At 38.3% G+C, this 25,316-nt stretch overlaps 1 protein-coding gene and 1 long non-coding RNA gene across 2 annotated transcripts in view; one reads left to right on the forward strand and one right to left on the reverse strand.

The window, feature by feature from the left end:
• LOC118764652 (C-type lectin BML-2-like) overlaps positions 1 to 25,316 on the forward strand; it is a 211,924-nt gene that overhangs the window by 43,936 nt on the left and 142,672 nt on the right. The gene's annotated exons all lie outside the window — the stretch shown is intronic.
• On the reverse strand, positions 1,721 to 24,281 carry LOC118764872. The gene is made up of 3 exons (XR_005000697.1): positions 24,094 to 24,281; positions 7,427 to 7,431; positions 1,721 to 1,732 (listed from the first exon to the last, which is right to left on the reverse strand). It is a non-coding gene; the product is annotated as an uncharacterized LOC118764872 (long non-coding RNA).

The raw sequence follows: 25,316 nt of genomic DNA on the forward strand, positions 1-25,316 counted from the left end.
CACAAGTGCAATGGACATCTGCAGAATGTGCGGGAAGAGGGTCGAAAGCGTGACTCACATTGTTAGTGCTTGTGAAAATCTTGTTCAGAAACAGTACAAGCACAAACACGACAAGGAACATCAAAACCGCCATTGGCTACTATGCCGGAAGTGTGGATACGAGGTAATAGGTGCATACACCGGAAAAAGTAATGGACGAATAAGGGAAGGCAAAAATCCTCTGGGACATTGATTTCCAGACAAGCAAGATTTTAGAGCACCGAGGTCCCGGAATAGTAACCTTTAAGAGGGACAAACAAGAGGGCCTATTAATCAACGTGACATACTATCATGAAAGAGAAACGATTGATAAATATTGAGACCTAAGAATTGATTTCGCAAAGGTGTGGCAGTTACGAGAGTCAAACATAGAGGCTGTCCCTGTTGTCATTAAAGCACTAGTTTCAATACTGCCCAAGTTGAAGAAGCATGTGGAAACATCAGAAATACCCTACGATCTAGGTGTATTGCAAAAATCGGCATTACTTAGAACTGCACGAATATTGCGTAAAGTGATATTTGTCTGAGGTCCTTGTGACTTGACAGTCAGTACAAAACCCCGGTAGACACAATATCTCCAATGAACAACATTAGGATACTGGATACTGTTCGACGTCTTAAATAATAATAATAATAATCATGATGATGATGATGATGATGATGATGATGATGATAATAATAATAATAATAATAATAATAATAATAATAATAAATAATAATAATAATAATAATAATAATAATAATATAATAATAATAAAAACGCATGAAAAGTTAGCTAGCAGATGGGAACAGAAACCTCTGCATGGCAAGTATGTGGCTCGTAGCAAACAAGCTGATGTTGACCAGAAACACACGTACCAATGGGTATTCCAAGAATAACAATCGGGAAGTGCGTACTTTAGACTTGTTACACAAAAAGTACGAAAAACTACACGTGCAAAACAATTTGACAGCAGAAATGTACGGACGCGTTACCCTACGAAAATGATGACCGTCAAAATAAAGGGCCGGACGTTGTTCCTCATATACCGCAAATAAAACCAAAAAGGCATAAATGGACACATACATATAAAATATGGAAGAAGAATGACCTAAATAAAGACTTGGATACAGTAATGAACCCTAATAAACTAGCTAACATACGAAGATATATTCTCAGCGCAAAAAAATATCAGAAATAGAAATAGAACATTTAAAAGGAAAAATACATCAGAAAAATATAGATAGAAGCCACACAACAATGCCAAATAATATAAACACTGAGATAGTAAAACTCGAAGACAAACGTAACAAAAACGAATTAAACAAAAAACAACAAACCCAGACCGCAGAGATGTATAATAATGTACAAAAAGCACCAAACCAGAACACCATAGACAAATATATGAATGAGAAGGAAAGCGAAACAAATCTAAAACCTGGAAACAACGAAGGGGAACCCAATGACTATGATACTATAAAAATGAGAGTAATCAAAGAACTGAAAACCACGGATCTCAGACTGGACCACCGACCATACCTCCCCAAAAAATAGACAATAAAACAACATCAATAATAAATAGCATAAACCTGGCTGTCACGGAACTGATAGCCACAGAAACAAATCCCTGAGCTAAATGACATAATATATGCATCAGCTAGTGCAGCCACAAAAGAAGCTGGATACTCCCTCAAACCCATCAAAACAGGTGTACTACCACCCAAACAAACCCTGTGGATAAATAGCATCAAAGAATACAAAAAAGTGAAAAGATCTGTCGATTCTGAACGAAATTAGTAGACAATCAACGCTACTAAGCAACAAGAAAAAAACAAAACTACTGTGCAAATACATCACATGAAAAGATTTACCTGAGATAAAAGAAAAGTAAAGCAAGATATCCTTGCCAAAGCACAAAGGATCCGCCGGTATGAGAAACGCCAACGTTTCTTTCAACAAAACAAACAGTTCAACTCCAACCCTAACAAGTTCTACCAAGAACTAGGCAAAAATAAAATAGACATCACTGCAGCACCAACGGCAGAAGAAGTGGAAGAATGTTAGAAAGAAATGAGCAATCACAGAAAATGAGTATTAAAACAACAAACTTAGCACCTGAGCAACTCTGGACCCCATAACAAATGAAGAGGTCACCCAGGCACTGCAAACACTAAGCAACTGGAACGCACCTGGGCACCACAAGATCCCCAAATTCTGGTTAAAATATCTGACAAGAATACACAAAAAGCTGGCTGAAAACTTTAACGACATACTGGCAGAGCCAGAGACAATGTCTAAATGGCTCACAAAAGGGAAAACCATCCTAATTCCCAAATCCAATGAAACGGCAAAACCACAAAACTACAGACCTATAGCCTGTCTCCCTACAATGTACAAAGCCTTTACTGTAGTAATATCGCAAAGATTGAACAGGCATCTGGACGAAAACAACCTGTTTCCAGAAGAGAAGAAGGGATGCTGCAAGGGCTCATATGGCTGTAAAGATCAACTAATGACCGATAGAGACATAACTGAAGACAGCCACAGAAAGAAGAAAGGCCTCAGTATGGCATGGATCGACTGCCAAAAGGCTTTTGATAGCATTCACCACACATGGATCCTCGAAACAATAACCATTAACAAGGTAGCACCAATAATTACAAAATACATGAGACACTCTATGAATAAATGGCAGACAGTGCTACAGCTCCAAACAAAAGAGGGACTCGTGAAAACCAAAGCCATCCCCATCTCCTTTTCTGCTTGGCACTGACACCTCTATCTGATATGCTAAATAGAACTGGATGCGGATACAAATGTTACGGCGAAACAAACAACCACCTTTTATATATGGATGGCATAAAATTATACGCTACAAATGACAAACAGCTGGAAATACTACTACAGACAGAACATGGACTTACCAAAGAAATAGATATGAAATTTGAATTAGAAAAATGCGCCAAAGCAACTCTGAAACTAGTTAAGAGTAGCAACATAACACTAGATAATGCCAATGAAATAAGAGAATTAGACCAAAGCGAAACATACAAATATTTAGGAATCCATGAACTAGATATGATACAACACACAAAAATGAAAGAGAAAATAAAGCAGAATACTAAAAACAGAGCTCAATGATAAAAACAAGATAATAGGCATTAACACTTTAGCTACAAGATACAGCTACAATATCCTTAACTGGACACTAAATGAACTAACCAAAATAGACAGGAAAACGAAAAAAAAATAATGACAGGATCTAGGATGCATCACCCAAATCTGACATAGAAAGTCTATATATACAACGTATAGAAGGTGGTAGAGGCCTTATACTATTATAAAATAACCACTATAGGACTACAAAAATATCTACTTCAGAAAAGAGGAAAACTGATACAAATAGCGGCAAAACACGAACAAAACAAAATACTGTTCTCAGTATTTAAGGAAGCTGACAAATACAAACAAGAAATCATACTACCTAACAAATATGAAGAAGAAGAAACAACATTAGCTATAAAACAAATGAAATACAAACTAAAACTAGAACAGCAACGAACCATGGTAAACGATGGCAAGAAAAGCCCCTTCATGGCAAATACTGGACTAAACCAAATGCAAAAGAAATAGACAGAGAAAAATCCCAGCATTTGTTGAGAAGCTCAGGACTCAAAGCAGAACGGAAGGATTTTTAATTGCAGCACAAGACCAAAGCCTCCCCACCAGAAATTACCTAAAACATATAATGAAATGAAACGTAACACGTAACTGCAGAATATGTGGAGATAGACAAGAAAAAATAAATCATACTATTTCTGGCTGTATATATACAACGTATGGAAGGTGGTAGAGCCCAGTCCTGGCTAAGAAGGAATATATTCACAGACATGACAGAGTTTGGACTCACATACACTGGAAGCTATGCCAACACTATGGAATAATAACAGAAAAAAGATGGTATAGGCACACACCAGAAAAGGTCACAGAAAACGAGAAAGCAACCATACTCTGGGATATGCCAATACACACAGATAGAGAAATTAAGGACAATAGACCAGACATATTTGTCAGAGATCAGGAAGAAAAAATGCTTTCTAATTAATGTATCAATACCAGCACAACGTGTCTCCAAAAAAAAAATGGAGAAACTTTCAAAATACAAAGACCTTGAAATAGAGGTAACTCGAATGTGGCATCTAAAAACAGAAACAATTCCTATCATAGTAGGCGCATTAGGTAAAATAAAAAATATTCAGACAAATACATAACAAAAAACCCAGGACTTGCAAATATATATAACATACTGGGCACTGCACATATCCTACGCAGAACACTTTCAATACAGTAACCATCAGAGCATCACAACAAATCACAGCACATACCCAAGGTACACAGAGCTGCGATCGGTCGTAAAGTGAAAGCACGCTATAAAAATAAAACCACTGAATAATAATAATAATAGACCAGACAGAATTTTCATAAGGGATTGTCTGAGCGCGAGAGTGTCGGTGGAGGGACGGCGGCGGCCTAGATGTTACAAATGTGGTGAGAAAGATCACGTCGCTCCGAGTGCGAGAAAGTAAAAAAGCTGACGCAGAAGAAAGAAGTGGTCCCTCCCCAACTGGAAAAAAATGCGAAAGAAGAAAAAATCAAATCGGCGGAAGAAACAAGTAAAACCAAAAAAAGTTAAGAAAAAGAGAAACCAAAAGAAAGAGTAAAAGAGAAAGAAACAACAGAACAAATGGAGCATGCAGTAGTAACTCATAAAAGGAAAAAATCCCTTGGCTCTGACTCCCCACCTTACACTGCTAAAATTATTTTAGTACCAATGGCTACACCAGATGGAAAAGATACTGGAGGAGGGGAAGACGAAAGTCGTGAAGCCCCTCCCTCAAACCTAAAAGAAAAACAAGGTAAACAACAATAATTTTTATCACGATGATTAAGTTAGGGTGTATAAATGTGCGTGGCCTGGGTTCGAAATGGAAGCATACAAGCTTCCTAGACGACCTCAGGTCACGGAAGATAGATATATGTGTAGTGACTGAGTCCAAGCTGAACGGGCCACAGGCGTTCTCTCCTCTTCAGAATGCCTACGAAAAGTTTATTTCTCCGAGTCAAGGAAGGAGTAGGGACGTTGTGGTGCTGGTCAAAAAAAGCTTGGACGTACAGGTAAGTACAGTCTTTCTAGACCCAGAAGGTAGGCTGGTCGTTCTAGATGTGGCACATGTGAGTAAGCAGTCCTTCAGGTTGGTGGCAGTCTATGCTCCAAAAGAGGATAGTCAAACGGTCTTTATTAAGGACTTTGAGAATTTCCTAATGACGTCGAAAACTTTAGTTTTAACAGGAGACTTCAACACTATTCTCAACGTGGATAGTGTAGGCTCGAATAATAGAAAAGGAATCCCTGGCCTAAAAAGGCTACTAGCGAGGTATAAACTAGTAGAGCGCTACAGACTGGATGAACCGCTCGTTTCACAGTGGACGTGGTCTAATAACGATGGTTCACCCAGGTCTTACTTAGATAGGGTTATAATAAAAGATATTGACAGAGATATAGGTAGTTGTCCACATTTTCACTGTGACTCTTACACGGATCACACAATTGTGACGTGTGAGGTGCAGTTAGCTAAGTGTCATAGACAGGGACCCGGGGACTGGAAGTAGAACAAGTCTATTTTGACTAGTAAAGTCTTCCGTACCAGAGTTAAGGAGTTAGTACAGAGGGCATTATGCGGAGCTGTCGTAAACAACATATGGTGATGCGCCCTCAAACGAGCCATTCGTTTAGAGTCACTTAGATTTAGTAAAGAGCTAAATTTAGAGGGAACTAGATTAGAAGGGCAGTTAACTAAGGAATTAGAGGAGGCCATAGCATCAGGCTCTGCATCCAGAGTGTTGGCGGCGAAAACGGTATTATTCCGGCACCCCCAAGCCAAACATGAAGGGTGTAGAGTCAGGGCTAAGTTACGCGCGGTGGGCAGAGAAGGCATTGACGTTGCTGGATTGGCCCGTCGTGTGGAGAGTCGGAGAGGCAGAGAAGCCGTTGTACAGTCTTTAATTGACGAACAGGGTAGCTTGATCGAAGGACAAGAGGAGATGCAGAAGGCCTTTCATCAACATTTCGCCCGATTGTTTGGGACGAGCGAGGCGTTGGACCATGGAGAGCCCTTAAGGGAATTCCTGGCCGACAGACCGCGACTCTCGGCGAGTGAGCCGAGGTGCTGTGAAGGGTCTATCACGGCTGCGGAGGTCGAAGAGGTGCTGGCCGAATGTGCTTGGGACAAGTCGCCAGGGCTGGATGGTCTGCCCTACGAGTTTTACAGTAGTATGCCGGACTTGTTCGGACACATGCTGGCTTGCGTGTACACGAGCTGGCAGCAGAATGGGAGAAATCCCAGTTCTGTGAGTCGGGGAGTGGTAACACTGGTCAGAAAAGACCCTAAATGTAGAGTTAAAGATTTTGGCCAAGGTGCTAGCAAAAAGGTTGACGGTTGTCGCGGAGAAACTTGTCGGGAAGGCGCAAACATTTGCCATGCCTGGTAGGTCGATCCAGAAGAATCTTCATCTCTTATGTTACACCTTAGACAGGGTGGGTAAAGTTTCCGGTAAAGGTGGGGCGCTGGTCCATTTAGACCAGAGTAAAGCCTTCGATAGGGTTTACCATCGGTGTCTGGCGGTAGTCCTTGGGGCGGCTGGGCTGGGCCCAGTATTCCGCCGTTGGATCAAGGCCATTTACGACGGCATCAAACCCACAGTTCAGTTGAACGCTTTCCTGTCGGAACCGTTCGAAATCAAGCGTTCAGTTCGTCAAAGGTGCCCTCTGTCTCCGCTTCGGTATGTACTGACTCTCGAGCCATTGCTGCGGAAGTTGGAGAAGTTGGGAAGCACCACTAATGAAATCGGATGTGGTAAGAGTGTCTCTGCACAGGCGGATGACGTCACCATCACCGCATCTAAGATGACTCAGCTACTTCGTGTAGCGGAGGCAATCAGAAAATACGAGACGGTGGCAGGAGCAAAAGTTAACGGCTCGGTACCTGGAGCAGCAAGCCGATGACGTCCAGTGTCGTGGGGCACAGGACGGATGGTCCTGTTAAGTTGCTTGGAGTCTGATTTGGTCCAGGCTCCCAGACGGAGAAGATTTGGAGTGAGGTGACGAACAAGAGAGAAGCGCTAACCCGGACCTGGTCCAGACAGCGCTGTCCTTGAAAGGAGGGTGGAGGTGGTGCAGACGTTTATTGCGTCTGTTACCGCCTGACCGTCGTTCCTTGCCCCGATTTGTGGCTAAACAAGCTGGTTCGAGCTCTCCTCCGCTTTTTATGGAGGGGAAAGCCGCTTGTGAGGCGCTCCGTGTGCTGTCAAAGAGTGGCCTAGGGATGCCGTGGCTGCTGATGTGCAAACATGCACTGAGACTAAGGCATCTCTGGCTTCACCTGGATGGTAGTCAGGTGTGGAATTCGCTCGCAGGGGAATTCTTTCCACGACCAGCCTCCCTGGAGGAATTTAAACCTGGTTTGATTAAAAGACAAAACACGACTGAATGGCAAAAGGAATGTCGGCAGGCGCTTGCACTAATCTTCAAGGCGGGTAAGGCCGGCAGCGAAAATACCACCTCTGCATTTTACAAAGGGTTGGTAGAGTTTAAAAGTGACGACGTTCTAGGAGAGACTCTGGGACTCGATAAGGACCAGCTATCCAACCGGTTTCGGAACACTTTCGGGGTAGGGTATTTGGACAATTACCAAAGATTCCTGACCTGGCAGTGTTTCAGGAACGCGTCACCTGTTTGCGAGAAATTGTCTAGGCACGGGATTTCAGTGCCACCCGAATGTCCAAGATGCGGGCAGGATAAGGAATCTATCCTGCACGCTCTTGTACAATGCACCCAGCTTTCGGAGATGACAATTTACGTAGAACACGTGTTGTCACATTTAGGAAGAGTACAGCTATCAGCTGAGTTTGTTATTAAGAATGTACCGCCCACCGGATTATCTAAGGAAGGTGAGGCTTGTTTTCTATGTACAGTCGCAGTTATGAAAGAGTGTGCATGGAGAACTAGAATGCAAGGTTTGACGTCAGGACCTTCATCTCCGGCTCTGGAATCCTATATTACTACAGGTACCACCTGAAAAGCAAGATAGGGCTGGAGAGAAGGCACCTTTCAAAAAGAGCATATGAAGAAAGATAGAAAGATGTGGTAAGGAAGTTGGGAGTGAGTGCTCCTACTTAACTCATCCATGGTAAAAAGAAAAGGTGTAGCCGTTGGAACTTTAAAAAAAAATTGGAACTTAAAAAAGCTAAAAAGAAGGAACATCAAAATTTAAAAAAAACCTATTATATAAGTCATTTTTATTTATTTTCATTAAAAAATCGCTAAATAACCCTTTTAAATGTTTGTAGTGTCCTCTGTTGTTCCTTCTATGTTTGATTGTTTTTATCGTAATAAAGAGAATTGCTGGGTTCGGCTACACCACATTGATAAAAGGCAAACACCTCGAAACTATTCTGTGGATGAAGCTGCAAGGAGAAGCTGCTGACTTCCCCTGTTCGAAGGTTTTAATGGACACAGGTTTGTGTCACATAGCTAGCTAGAGGCGATGACCTCTTGGAGCTAATCAACGGCAGCATTCGTCCAATTTTTCTGGACTGCCATATTAGCTTGGCGATAACTATTAATATACATTACAGTTGCCCTAGTCTCCTTTAGAGAGAATTAGAAATAATAATATCTCTATCAATAATTTTCTTATATTCTTCTTCGGTCTGAAGGCTACAATAGGTGGCTGAGGAAATATCTGTTTGAAACAAGGATATTTTTTCGCCACATGCTGGTAATTTTCATGCAACTCTTTTGAAATGCCAGCGAAATTTCGGTGCCAGTTAATCACTGAATGAATTCTGCCATCTATTGATTGTGTTTGCTAAAATTATGCGTGAAGGTTTGACTCTCTTTGCTAATCTCAGATAATTCATTTGCTATTTCCTTTAATCGTGATTCACTGTAACCACGTTTGGCATAATGATATACAAAAGTATTTGCATGTTTCCAGTAATCCCCTATGTCAGTACAAATCCGTTTTATCCTCAAAAATTGGTATTTCGGATTTGACCGATTAATATGATGTGGACGATTGGAGCGGCGGTGGATATATGTAGAGATTCTCATTTGATGTACGCGGCAGAATGCACGAAAAACAACTTGATTTATGTTGGTTGTACAACAGAACAATTAAACAAAAGGTTTAATGGGCACATATTCGACGTCAGACACAGTAACAGTAGTTCAACGGAACTTGCCGAACATTTCGTTTCAAGCGTCTGTTTATGTTTGCTTTAGGGTGTAGTGCCCCATGCAGCCTCGTCAACTTTCTCGTCCTTCTATCCAGTGTTGATATTTCCTCCTTTTTGATACGCCTCGCTGACCTTGACTTTTATTTCTCTGTGTAGAATGTCATCCATCTCCAAAATCCCTAAATATCTATACCCACTACCGTCGGGTTCACCCATGGTCTCTCCTGATGGTAACTTCACTCCTCTGCAGGCTGCTTTCTTCCCTCTTTCCATATTAAGTACTGAGCATTTGGTAATCCCAAATTTCATACCGATGTCCCAACCACACTTCTGGACTGTTTTGGTTAAGAACCCTATCTGTTTTTCAATTTTCCCAAATAATTTCAGGTCATCCATAAACAGAAGATGGTTGAATGATTGGCCTTTCTTCATCACATCGGTAACCCTTCTTACGTTTCCTAAGTGTCATTGTTATGGGTATTAGTGCAATGATAAAAAAAAGTAACGGTGAAAACGAGTCACCTTGCAAGATTCCCATTTTAATATTAACTTCTCCAAGGAATACACTACCTGAGTACAATTTGGTTTTCTACTTTTTCCTGCTAGGCATCAGAAAATTTGTGACATTGTCTGCAACACCGAACATCTGCAGGCATTCAACGGTCCAAAAATAAGGCACCATATCATGTGCCTTCTTAAAGTCAATCCAAGGCTTAGACATGTTTGTATGATGTTTTTTACAATGCCTCAAAACTGCTTAATCGAAGACCAGGTGATACTTGGTACCCTGAGAACTCTTCCTACATCATTTTTGTTCTATTGGTAGTGTTTCTTCCTGTGCCAGGAAAGTGTATGTCTTTGCCTCACATATTCCTGTGAGTATCTTCCAGATTATGTTTAAGCATGCTATTGGACGGTACTTTCCTACAATATTCCCCTTTCTTCTATCTTCCTTTACCAGTGTTGTCCTCTCAGTCACCATCCACGCGGGGACTGTACCTATCTGGATACACTCATTTAATTGGGCGTCTAGTCTTTCATGCATCGCGTGGTTTCTCTTCTGCCAGAAGCCATGAATCCTATCTGGTCCGGCGGGGTTTCCAGTTAGGCACTTTACTCACTTGTTCTTTCACATCACCCGTGCTTATGATAATATTCCTTTGTTTCTTTCCTTCTTGTAATTCTGTCTTGATAGTTCCTAACCACATTGCATCACTTTTATGCACCCCGTCGTTTCCCCATAATCCACTCCAGCATTTCTTGGCTTGATTTGCATCAGGAACAACATTTCCCACATTGTCTCCCTCTTACGTTAGGAAGAATTGCTTCGGGTTATTCTTGAGCAATCTGTTCTCGAACTGCTTATTTCTGTTCACAAATCTTCTGATCCTCTGGCTTTTTGCATTGAACCTCTGTTTTAACAGCTCTATTACTGCATCAAATAATAATAATAATGATAATAATGATAATAATAATAATAATAATAATAATAATAATAATAATAATAATAATAATAATAATAATAATAATAATAATAATAATAATAATAAGGAAGGCGGCTGGACGTGACAGAGGATGGACGTATTTTTACGATGCCCTGAAATGGCAACAGCGAACCCAGCAGGTCAACTGTAGAAAACTGGAAGATCTACTGTTTACTGTAAGTAATTTGAATTACCCTCAAAATAAGTAAAAAAAAAAAAAACTTACATATCTACAGCTCATACAAACGTACACCTAACAAGAAAAATTAGAAACATAAATATCTCCAATTCTGTGTGAACATTTACATTTAGTCGTCTCTCATGACTATAAGAATGTGTAAAATTGCCTTTTAAATTACCTTTTATTGTAACAACACAATTAAATGCACGATAAAAAGTTATGGAATTAAGCACCTACTACTATATACATACAACTGAATTCAGAAATTTAAAAATATATACATAACATTGAACTCAGAAAGTTATTTAAAAAAAGAAAAAAAAATCTTCGACGAAAACATCAGATATGTGTGAGTGAATATACATATATATACATATACATATGCATGTGGTGAAGAAGAAAAGAGAAAGGAAAAAAAAAAATAAATAAATAAATAAACGTAAACAGGTTTGACCTTTTACTGACCATTAACGTCCTTTGTCTCCACCATCTACCGTAGCTATTTATATACCCAAAGAACATGAATTCTTTAACCACCCATTCTCCAACACAATGGAGTGTTGATGGTGGCTGTGGCTACACATAAAACAATGTCATTGAAGATGATGATGGTGATGGTGATGTTGCTGATGATGGTGATGGTGGTGAAGATGATAGTAATAACAATAATAACTGACAGATCCCGTCTTTTTCCCTTTCTTTTCGTTTCCTTCTCCGTATTTTATTCTCATTATTTCGAACTAATACAGACACAGTAAGCCTTGAAGAAAGGAAGAGGAGGAAAGGAAAAAAAAAAAAAAAAAAAAAAATGTCCGGAGATAAAACTATCAACAAAAAAAATACAGACGAATATAGATCTGCTAGTCTTAAGAAGCGGCGCTATGAGCAATGCTTACATGTAGTGAACCCTAAACTGACAGATCCATCTCCTAATATAAGAATGGATGCTCGTCATGCTTCAAGGTCAACAAATCAAACAATAAACCGCATTGGTCACTGCGCGGATTACAAAAGACCACGTAACCGAAAATTGAACCAAATCCTGATTGAAAAATCAGTTACTGGATCAAATCTTCCCAACACACAGGAGCTGGACGAACCCCACAACCGGAATATTCCAACAGATGGCCATCCATGCTCATCACCAAATAATCAAAAGAAAAAGAAGGAAAAATGGTCTAGGGAAGATAATAAAGAAGTTCTTGAGGCCTTCTACCATGCCATATATTTCCCCACAGATAAGTCTAGCACTGTACAAGCATACTTAAACTGGAGACAGAAACACCCTGAAGTAAGACCCTACATAGACAGTAACAATCTTGCCAATGTTAGAAGAAACATTATAAAAAAGAAATTACTGACTGAAGTAGAGATTGATCAGGTTAGACAAGCAATATCGGATAAAATGAACGAAGCTGCAGCTAGAGAAGATAATACAGAGGAAATGATTATAGACCAGCCCAGGGCGGATAAAAACGAAGAGAGGATTGAAAGAGTTAGTATAAGTGATAGGCAAAGTGAAATACGCCCTGAACCAATCATAAACACTAAGACAGATGAGCATCAAATAGATAAAGAAAGTCACACAAATATTGACCCAACAGAACTACATGAGCTAAAAAATCAAATCATGATTGAATGGCTGAAAATTAAAGAAACCAGCATGGATGAGCGTGATACACTTCCTAAAATCCGCAACTCTAACCAAAACATGAAAATAATCGGTAAAATCCGGCTTGCAATTAAGGATATAATTTCAGTTAATGATGTTGATATCACAAACCTCAACCACCTATACTATGCATCCGCGAAAATCTCAACGATCCTATGTGGTGTAAAGATTAGAAAACGGCAACAGTCCCACAAAAAGCCTTCTTGGCAAGAGCGTCTGCAACAACAAATTAAAATATTTAGATCTGACATTGAATATTTGAAAAACCTTAAGGCTCACAAGATTACCAAACCTACAAAAACCCAAAAATTACTGAAAAAATACAATATGAAAACTATACTTGATATTGATGCCACCATAGAAACCATCAAACAAAAGGTATCTGCCAAAGCTGCCCGCATAGCAAGGTATGAAAAGCGTGTTAGATTTTTCAAGGACAACAACATGTTCAAAAATAACACCAAGAATTTTTACAGGAAGATAGGAAAAACAGCGTTTACTGCAGGGTCTGTACCATCAAAAGAAGAAGTGCAGAGATTTTGGAATAAAATCTGGGCAGAAGAAAAAACACACAACGAAAAGGTCCCCTGGATTGACAGAATATCTACAGAACTGGACCCCTTAGAAGAGCAAAAGTGGGAGGGTGTCAAGGTAGAAGATATAAGATCTGCTCTCAGGAGGTCAAGCAAATGGAAGTCTCCAGGAAAGGATAAAATTCCTAACTTCTGGCTGAATGCCTTCCCAGAGAGCCATGAACTGCTAACAGAACTGTACAATGATGTTTTGCAACACCCTAGTAGGATGCCTCCTTGGCTAGTTAATGGGTTAACATTCCTGCTTCCAAAAAGTGAAGAAACAAATGAACCAAAAAACTATAGACCCATAACCTGCTTAACAACTATGTACAAAACACTAACATCTGTCATGACGGAATATACCTATAGTTTTTTAACAGACAGCAGCATATTCCCTAATGAACAGAAATGATGTAAACGTGGATCCTACGGCTGTAAAGACCAACTACTCATCAATAAGATGATCTTAGAAGATTGTCACAAACGACACAAAAACTTATCAATAGCCTGGATAGACTATAAAAAGGCTTTTGATAGCCTACCACATAGCTGGATTAGGAAATGCCTTGAAATGTATAAGATAGCACCAACACTGCGAAACTTCTTGACTGTAAGTATGAGATCATGGAGAACCACACTAACTCTGAACAGTGACAGTGAATCCCTAAATGCTGGTGATGTAAAAATTTCGTGTGGCATTTTCCAGGGTGACTCACTGTCACCACTCCTCTTTTGTTTATCCTTAATACCTCTCTCAAAGCTGCTCAATGATGCGCAGTACGGGTATAAAATGTTTGATAAAAATATAAATCATCTCGTTTACATGGATGATTTAAAGCTTTTTGCAAAAATGATCAACAACTCAAGGGCTTACTAGCGATAGTCAAACAATTCAGTGACGACATCAGAATGCAATTCGGCCTCGATAAATGTGCAAAGGCTACCTTTATCAAAGGAAAAATGACAGAAACATCTAACGTTAACCTTGACCAACAGAATGTCATAAAAGAACTAGACCCAGCGGAGAGCTACAAGTACCTAGGGATAATTGAAGGGAACGGAATAAGGCATTCAGAGATGAAGGAAAGGATCAGGAGAGAATGCTATCGAAGAGTGAGAGCAATACTCAAGACAGAGCTGAATGCAAGAAACAGGATCGAAGCAATCAATGCATTAGCTATACTAGTCGTGACTTACAGTTTCAATATTGTTAACTGGTCAATTACTGAAATATGTCAGCTCGACAGAAAAATAAGGAAACTGTTGACAATGCATAGAATGCACCACCCTAAGGCAGATACAGAACGACTCTATCTGCCAAGAAAAGAGGGAGGTCGTGGTCTTTTGCAACTGGCAATAACAATGAAGATTGCTACAATTGGCCTAGACACCTACCTGAAAAACTCTGAGGACTGGATGTTAAAACTTGTCTCAAAACATGAAAACAAGAAAGCATCATACTCAGTCACAAAACAGGCAAAGGAATATCTAAGTGAATTCCGAATACAACCAATTTCGGAATTAGAGATAGATATACAAGAAACAAGCACAGAAAAAGCTAGGCGCATGAAAACCCGTGCCAAAACTGCGGCCTTAGATATTCTGAATAATAAATGGCAAGAAAAACCTCTCTATGGCAAATACCCAAAGAGAGCGAATAATGCAGATATCGACAAAGCCCTGACCCATCAATGGCTAATGGCCTCTGGCTTAAAATCTGAAACAGAGGGGTTTATCATAGCAGCTCAAGATGAATGCCTACCAACAAGAAACTACCAGGCCAACATATTAAAGATCAGAAGCAGTCCAACGTGTCGTGTATGCAAGCAACAAAATGAAACCATTGACCATGTGGTCTCCAAGTGCAGTCTTCTAGCGCCTACAGAGTATCTCAACAGGCACGATAGAGCTGCACAATATATTCACTGGGTAATCTGTAAAAACCTGGATTTGCCCCATGAAAAAAACTGGTGGGAACACAAACCACCCCCAGTGCTTGAAAATGACCACATCTCACTCCTCTGGAACTTCACCATTCAAACTGACAGGAAGATAGATGCAAATAGGCCAGACATCATATTGAAAAACTTCAAACAAAGAACATGCCTCCTCATTGATATGACTGTCCCAATCGATATAAACGTATCTGTCAAGACCTACTAAAAACTGAGCAAATATAAAGATCTTGAAATAGAAATCAGCAAAATGTGGAAGCTGAAGACTAAAACAATACGTGTTGTCATAGGTGCCCTGGGAATGATAGCAAAAGGGGCTGATAGCTACCTAACTCAGATACCAGGAAACCCAAAAATGGCAGAAGTTCAAAAGATAGTGCTCATGGGAACTGCTCATATCCTACGCAAAATACTCTCTATGTAATCTCAAGGTTTAAAACAAACATAATTTTCGGTTTAAAAAAAAAAAAAAAAAAAAAACTTTTTTTTTAGACATTCATTAGTACAACATCCCCACCCCCCAAATATATGGCACACTAGGCATAACAACAACATGAACTTCCAACCCTGTTGTCTCTTGAGGTCTCTGGGTGAGACTTGGAGCCAACTTGTACAAATATAAAGCAAAAGTCAAACATAGAATAATAATAATAATAATAATAATAATAATAATAATAATAATAATAATAATAATAATAACTTAACTTTGCCCTGATGCAGTACCAAGCAGTGGCTCTCATGGCTTCTGATCTTAACTTTGCCCTGATGCAGTACCAGGCAGTGGCTCTCATGGCTTCTGATCTTAACTGATTGGAAGTGTTATCATGTACATTGTTTTGTCTTGGTATAAAAGATGGGCTACAGCAAATATTCTGCTCAATACCACAGATTTGCTTGTCAGTTGTTTGACCTTAACCAGTTGAGCATGTCCCTTAGTGGCTGTCGATACGTGCATCTCTGATCGCGAGCAGAAGTAGTGGGGGAGCATCATGTGTTGAGAGGGATTCTTTGGAGTTTGAATAATTCGCCTCTGGAAACATAGGTGTTTCGTTCAACATCCTAAAGCAACCCTTATTCAGGAACTTTTTGAGCAGGATGGGCTACTCGACCTGAAGAAAATTCTAACTGGGCCCCACCTGCAAGGTCATGTGCTGTTTATCTTGATATGAGATCACCATGTCGCGCACATATGATTGTGATGCATGTGCCTGGTGTATCTTTATCAGACGGGTAGTCATGATGGGTATACTGGGCTTCGTATATTTTACCCCAGTGTCAATAATAATAATAATAATAATTATGATGATGATGATGATGATGATGATGATGATGATGATGATGATGGTGGTAGTGGTGCTAGTGGTGGTGGTGGAGGTGGTGGTGGTGGTGGTGGTGGTGGTGGTGATGATGATGATGGTGATGATGATGATGATGATGACGGGCAAACTGGCATGTTCTGCGGAGTATGGTTCATGAGCAGGCTGAAACAGTGGACCACATCTTAAATGGATGCACAGCGCTTGCAAAACCCGAACATATTCATAGACTTGATAGGGTAATGCAATATATCCATTGGAAGATATGTAAACACTACCAGCTTCCAACTTCAGAAAGATGGTACCAGCATAAACCTGAAACTGTGACTGGAAAAGATGATGTAAAAGTACTCTGGGACATGCTAATCAACACCTATATAGAAATCAAGGCAAACAAGCCAGACAAAATCATCAAAGATGGGAAGAATAAGAAATGCTTAATGATACAGTACCATCAGAGAGAAATGTGTCCATTAAAGAAGTTGAGAAGCTATTTAAGGACAAAGACCTAGAAATAGAAGTGACTAAGATGTGGGGAATGAAAAGCAGCACAGCAGCAGTGGAGATTGGAACGTTAGGGCTAATTAAAAGGGCCTTGATAAGCAGCTCAACAAACTCCCTTGCAGTGTTAACGTGGGAGAATATAAAAAAATAGTGTTGCTAGGTTCCGCACATATTTTACGCCATGTTCTCTCCATGATATGCGGATCTGCAGTGACCTTAGTGTCAAGGGATGACCCCCGGTTCAGCAGAAGACAGCGGACCATATTTTATTTAAAATAATAATAATAATCATCACCATCAACACCACCACCACCATCACAATCATCATCATCATCATCATCATCATCGTCATCATCATCGTCGTCATTATCATCGTCGTCATTATCATCATCATCTTCATCATCACCATCATCATCAGTTTTATTATTACTTACTATTATTAGTATTAATATCATTGTTATTATCATTATCATTATAATTATTATCATTATTTTCATATACACTCAACAGATTTGACTGTTGGAAAAGAATCCTGATATCTGGCTACAAAAAGTAACCTTAGATTCCAAGAACCCTCCTCAGGATCCTAGATGTCCCTTATAACACTGTTTTCTTGAACTGTACTAAACTGGGTTTTAAGCTTGTTTATTTTATCCATCCTTTCAGGTCTTTAGTGATAGTTCCCAGTGGACCTATAACCACTGTGATACATTTTACCCCCACTTTCCATAATCTCTGTAATTTGATAGCTAGGGCCTGGTACGTTGCTATTTTTTCTATACTTTTCCTATTAATGTTTTCATCATTTGGTACTGTAACGTCAAGTATCTGGCATATTCTATTCTCTTTATCTACTACGAAATCAGGCCTTCTAGCTTCTATTATTTTGTCAGTCTCAATGTTGAAGTCCCAGAAAATCGACCTCATGAGCAAAGCGGTTTTCTTCATTACAGTAATTCCAGTTCAATATAAATCTAGCTAGAAAGCAATATTTTGAGAAGACAAACAAAAACAAAAAAAAATGGAGCAAGGGAATAATTTTAACTAACTTTCTTTGCCTCATGGCAAAGCACTCTTTTCATTATAGTAGTTCCAGTTCATGATGGGTATACTGAGCTTTGTATATTTCACCCCAGTATCACTTTGGTGCCATGCACTGCTCTCTCACTCAATATTAATAATATTAATAATAGTAATAATAACAACAACAACAACAACAATAATAATAATAATAATAATAATAATAATAAAGAAGTAGTAGTAGTAGTAGCAGTAGTAGCAGTAGTAGTAGTAGTAGTAGTAGAAGAAGAAGAAGAAGAAGAAGAAGAAGAAGAAGAGAAGAAGAAGAAGAAGAAGAAGAAGAAGAAGAAGAAGAAGAAGAAGAAGAAGAAGAAGAAGAAGAAGAAGAAGAAGAAGAAGAAGAAGCAGAAGAAGAAGAAGAAGAAGAAGGAGGAGGAGGAGGAGAAGGAGAAGAAGAAGGCTTGAGAATCAAATTGTGCAGCTCAAAAGAGTTTTAGGATGGATAAATACAATGATAAAAAGGAGAGGTTGAAAGAAAGGCTCAGGAAAGGACGGCAAAGAATCAGCAAAAGTCATAAGGGACAGTAAACAGTTAGAGAACGAGAACAAAGAAACCAAATCAGAGAAGGAGAAAAAATTATAGATGCCAACAGAGAACACATCAGTGACAGAAGAATAGGCTCTTCAAGAACAATGGACGAAAAATTCTATAAAACAACTGAACAAAGAAAAAGTATATTAGGGAAACGATATGCCAGATGCTTCAACAGCAAGAAAATTCTGGGCAGAAATCTGACTGTTAAGGGATTTCAAAGAGAAATGGAAGGTGGGAGGGCACAAGGAAATATATCTATCACGGATAAGAGACTAAAGGGTATGTTGAAGAAAATACCAAACTGAAAACATCCCGAGACAGATGGTTTCCGTTGTTTCTGGCTTAAAACTTTACAAGTATAACACCTATATACGACCATATTTTATTCATTACATAAAAAATGTAACACCAGCATGGATGACAAAAGGAAAGAGAGTACTGATCTAGAATGACAAAGAAAAGAGAGGGGAAGTCAGCAATTATTGACCTATTATTTGCTTACCACTGCTTAGGAAAGGAACATTAAGTGGCCTCACAGCGGATGTAGTATATAAATAAAAGTGAATATATTGCCAGAGAACAAAAAGAATGCAGAAAGAAATCAAATTTAACTGCTGATCTAATATATATATATGGTTTAACTATCTTCAGACAATATTAGCATCAACTGTGTTATTGTCTAAGGTGACTCACTTTCACCTCAAATTTTTGTGCAGAAAATTGCTCTCGGCCTCATGCATGATACCCAGGTTGAGCGACCTTGGGAGAATGCGGCAACTCTTGTTAAAAACAGGTGAGATTAGCTGCAAAAAAGAGCACCAGCCATCGTCTGATAGGTGGGAGGAGAAACAGCTCCATGGCAAATATGTGACCCATAGCAAGCAAGGAACGTTTGATCGGAAGCTACCCATTAGTGGCTACGGATTTCAGGGCCAAAAGCAGAGAGTAAGGCTTCATCTTAGCTACTCAAGATCAAAGCATATCTACCAAACTACCAAACCAATGTGATGAAGAATATAGTAGATCCAAAATGCCTACTCTGCAATGATGTGATTGAAACAGTGGACTACCTCAGCTCTGGATGTAATGTCTTAGCACCGAAGAGTACAAATCAACACATGACAGACTTGGCTAGTATCTACATTGGTTGACATGTCGGCATAATAAAATCAAAACTGCCTACAGTTGTGACTGAGGGAGAAAATGTAACGATTCTTGGGGACCTTTCAGTATAAACAGACCGAACCATCATAGCTAATAAAGCGGATATTGTAGAAGACAAAAACAATGATGTCTGTTTATTGATCGACATGAGCATTCCCTGTGATAATATCTCGGAAAAAAAATTCGCCAAGCTCAGTAAATATAAAGGTTTGCTCATTGAAATTGAAAATATGGTATCTCAAGGCGGTTACCTTCGAACGACTTTTCCAAAAGTTTTGATATTCAAACTTTTTGCCACTCTGCTTTTAATAAGAAGGAAGTATTATTTTAGAGAGAGAGAGAGAGAGAGAGAGAGAGAGAGAGAGAGAGAGAGAGAGAGAGAGAGAGAGAGAGAGAGAGAGAGAGAGAGACTGAGAGAGAGAGAGAGAGAGAGAGAGATGTTGGTCATATAAACATGTAATAATATGATATCTCTCTCTATATAAACGGCAGTTTGTCTGTGTGTGTTTCTGTGTGTCTGTTTGGTTGTATCCTCACCCTGACCACGGCTTTCAACCGATTCTGATGAAACTTGACACACACATAGCCCAATGTCATAATTCAGCGAAAATTTTGAAAAGTTCCCCCAGTTCTGAAAAGAATCGATAAATTCGACATGGGGTCGAGAATCAGAAACCCAAACCACAGACTGTCTAGGGGACGCAACTCGACCTTTTTTAACTCTCAAAAAAATGTTACCATCATTTTTTTTCCATTTTTTTGCTATTTTTTGGCTATAACTCTCTAAAAATGCTTTATAGTTATTTCCCTTACAAACCTGAGCAACGCCGGACGATACTGCTAGTTAGGGATAAATATGAATAGCGTTCCATCCGTAGATTATTCTTCCTTTTATTAAATTTTGTTTAAAAACACGTTATTCCGGGGAGCCCTAGCATTTTTCAAATAGCCATACTGGGAGAAACACTGATTTAAAGCAGTCATCAGCGAAACGCCCTCTACATCCAATATGTTTTGTGATATTTGATGCTGCTGCAATATTTTTTTATATATTACCAGTTATTGTATATGATAATTAACTATTTTCTATTGAAAGCCTCGAAGTAATTTATAGAAACAAACATGTTTTCTTAAGAAATATAAAGCTACATGTCACTTAACATATAAATCTGAGACACACAATGCTTATAGATAACACATGTGCATAGACGGGCACTATATTTACACATGCACAGTACAAACAGAAATGTAGCCCCTATGTGGTTGATAGACATCTTGGAAATAACTAAATCGCTTTCAAACAAACATCCTGCTGCCTTAGGAAAAAATGACGAGGTTAGGTAGACAAAGATACGTTAGAGATTTAATATAAGTTGACATGACTACTGATTAAATAACTTTAAGAATAATTATTTCAGGACATGTGTAACAAGATCCAAAACATGACCCTTTATGTCGTCAATTCATCGATAAGCAATTGCAGCAGCAGGAATAGTTCCACAAATTGGTAGGAATTTCACAAATTTTTGGTAAAATCAATTTGGCAAAATTCCACAACTCTTTTTGAAGTAAGACATGCCCCCAAAACAACGATTCTTATAGCTAAGTGAGTCTCTTAGCGTGACTGCAGGCAGAGAAATGTCTGGGATCCAGTGAGGATGTCTTATTTGCAAAAAGAAAAAAGTTTCAAATAACAAAACCCCATTAACTAAAAAAAAAACAGATGCCTACCTTACATTCGCGTTTTCAACTTTCTTTACTTCAAGACCGCTGCGAAAATGTCTTGACAGCATTCAGTGTAAAAACAACACTGACTCTCACTCACCCACCCACTTAGTAACCAGAGTTGGTTTGTTTTAATCTCTGTAACTTAGCAGTTTGGCAAACATTACCAATAGAATAAGTATAAGACTTAAAGGAAACACTGGGATTGCTTTGTTTGAGTAAGCCTTTCAAGGTCGTACCTCAGCTTGGTCACAGTCAACTGACTGAAACAAGAGAAATATAAAAGATAGCACATCAAGGATATCCAAGGGAAACAGCAAAGCCTGGTACGCTAGATGTTGCCCAATTAATGTCAAACACAAGTGCCATATCACTCCAGCTCCTAATATGTAGGCAGTGATATGACACCCAGTTAATGATTGATATTTTTTTATTGAACCGTGAAGGATACAAGATGAAGCAGATCTCAGCAAAATCTGAACACAACATAAAGTTGCAGCACTTGTTCATGTTGCCATTTCTCTAGGGCTTCCGATAGCATCTTCAATTTTAAAAAGACACACATGTAAGACGCCTTTCCTACAAGTATGTTTATCAAAGGTTGAAAGAAAATTAATATTATGCATAACACACACAAAGTATAGAAAACTACTCACGGGTTTGTAACAGGATGTAAATACTGTTTGCAGGAATATCAATGAATGATGAGGCACCAGGTATTTGCTTGAGTTTACGCAGGATACATACTTTCTCGGAAACGCTGTAAATAAGCATACCACATTTGGAATATGTCGCACAAAGAGACAAGCACTCAGTTTGTGATTGGATGTTTGACATCTTAATCAACTTGTCAGCTTCTGGAATGGCAGTTACAGGAGGTGGAAGATAAGTCCCATAATATTCCCTGCTAGCTACATCACTGCCCACGCATACTAATAGCACTGAGAATGTAATTACGTGAAGATTTCCTCTTCGAATATCGTGACTCACTGGGAAGTAATTCATATTTCTTTATTATATTGTGATAAATAGCACTTCACACGGTTTCCGAGTAAGAGAATGATTGTCACTTCTCGCACAGAATAAACTTTCTGTTCCTTGAATAATCGTCTCGTTTTTGTTTCTTGCTTTCTATGTTTTAAAATTGAAGTGAAAATGTTTCCGAAAACAAATTAAAAGGCGTGATACTGACTAGTAACTACTTCAAAACGCTGTGCAATATATACGCGCCTGTGTGTGTGTGTGCGTGCGTTTACGAGTGCGTGCGTATGTGTGTATGCGTGCTTAGGTGTGTGTCTGCATGTATACGTACCTACAAGTTTATACTTGCAGTGTAGAGTGGTGTTGACAGATGAATTATCTTTCGCTCTTTAAACACAAATGCACACAAAAGCATACTCATTTATGCGCACGAAAATTATATATATATATATATATATATATATATATATATATATATATATATATATATATACATACATATATATATATATATATATATATATATATATAATATATATATATATATATATACATACATATATACATATATTATACATATATATATATATATATATATATATATATATACATATATATATATAATATATATATATATATATATATATATATATATATATAATATATATATATATATATATATATATATTATATATATATATATATATATATATATATATATATATATATATATGTTTATATATAAAAGGAGCAAAAATGCTGCAGAATCAGTATACACTACGTGGTAGCATTAGGAAGCGAAAATATGTAGGAAATATATATAAGAGGGGAAGATAAAGAGAAGTGCCTTGTGAAGTAATTACATTGTGAAGTAATCATTCCTTAAGTCAAAGGAATCACGCCATTTTGGTTTTCTTGAAAAGTAAGAATGCATGGAGATAGTGGATAAAGGGAGGCAAGAGGGGACAACTAACTCCTCAGCATTATTGAATAGTGGTAAATAAATTTGATTTTGAAATAGGAATGTGTAGGGATCAGGTGGTCAAGTTTGTATATGAAGGTGTACTTTTATATGAACAGGTTTCCCTTGTTTAGGCGTGCTTGTAAGGAGATTGAATTTTTGCATTGTTATAATGGAAAAATATGGAAATTCGGTATTTTATTTCTTTCGCATCTGTCAATATATTCGCTCAGAGCTATCTGCCTCTATTAAGGAAAACGAATCTGTTCTTTATTCAGCGTAACTCTGCGTCTCAAAGTAAGGCTCGTTTGGCTCACATAATTGTGGTCACAACCTGAGCAGGTTAGAACATAAATTAGATTCTGGGAGGTACATGTGGAGTTGGTCTTAATTGAAAATTTCTCTCCTTGCTGGAGTGTCAATTATGAGCCTCCAGGGCATGAACCACAATTAGGTCGTCTGCATTTGTTAACTGTTGGTATCGTATGAGTTGAGTACAGCTTTGCATTTGTTAGGTGTCTCTTAAGTGATTTGTGTTGTCTTTTGCATTTGAGGAGTTTATGTGTATTCAGTATGTTGTTCATTTTCGGGTCTTGAGTGCGCAAAAGGAGATTTTGTACAATTGTTTTGTATGCTTTATTGACTCTGGGGTTGTGGGTTGATATGTGTGGGAGTGATTTAAAGTGAGGTGTGGTGTTTTGTTTTGTTGTCCTTAGTGTGTTTGTGTCCAATATTTTGGCACGTTTAATTCTATGGTCTATAAGTGCGGGTGGGTATTGACGTTCAATGAGTGTTATTTTGAGGTTTTGTAGGCGAAGTTTCCGAGTCGTTGTATCAGATAGAGTTGTACAGATCCTTTTTGATAGATTGAATGGGATATTTATTTTGGTGTGTTTAGGATGGCATCAGCTGAAAAGGAGATACTGTTTTGAGTCTCTTGGTTTGTGGTAGATGTCGGTTGCAATTTGGTTGATGGATTTTTTTATAATCAAAATGTGCAGAAATGGGAGCTGTTCATTGCCATATTCCATCGTAAATTGAATATTGGAGTTTATAATGATCGTTATTTAAAATACTGATCACATCAAGTGGCCAGCATGGGAATAAAAACCTTATAGGTAGTAGTTATTATCAAAATTATAATTAAGGGTATCTAAAAAATACCACCATGCTAGAGATAGCAGTCAAAACTTGACTCTAAAACCATATCAAGTATTCCTAGAGTACCAGGTGAAAGGTCAAATAGACAAATAGCTAAATAAATTGTGCTGATATACGCGTATGTATATGTACGAGTATATACGTATACATTTGTTTATATGTGCATGTATATATGTATATATATGTATATATATATATATATATATTATATATATATATATGTATATATATATATATTATATATATATATATATATATATATATTTATATATATATGTATATATATGTATATATATGTATACATATATAGTGTACATGTATCGAGGTGATGAGTTATAGATATTAGTGAAGATGCCATATAGTACAAAATAAATTAATTAAATAAAAATAAAATTAAAAAACAAAAAAATAGAAATAACCTAAAATAATAAGGGTAAAGAAAGAAGATAAGTAGGATAAAAATAAAATAATGGAACTGAAAGAAAAGATGTATATATGTAGAATATTGTTTTTTATGCGCCCTTTTCAAGCCTAGCCAGGCTCATGGGCCCGGTTTCCCGGTTTTTATGGCGTATGTGTTCCCCCCAGTTGGACGGGAAGCCAGTCCATCGCTGCGTTACTCAAGAAACAGGAAGAAAGAATCAGAGAAAGTCAGTGTCATGCCGGAGCCACGTGGTGCTTTAGGTGTTTTCTCTCAATAGACACA

This window comes from Octopus sinensis, linkage group LG1 (genome assembly GCF_006345805.1).
Source record: "Octopus sinensis linkage group LG1, ASM634580v1, whole genome shotgun sequence".
NCBI classification, from domain to species: domain Eukaryota; kingdom Metazoa; phylum Mollusca; class Cephalopoda; order Octopoda; family Octopodidae; genus Octopus; species Octopus sinensis.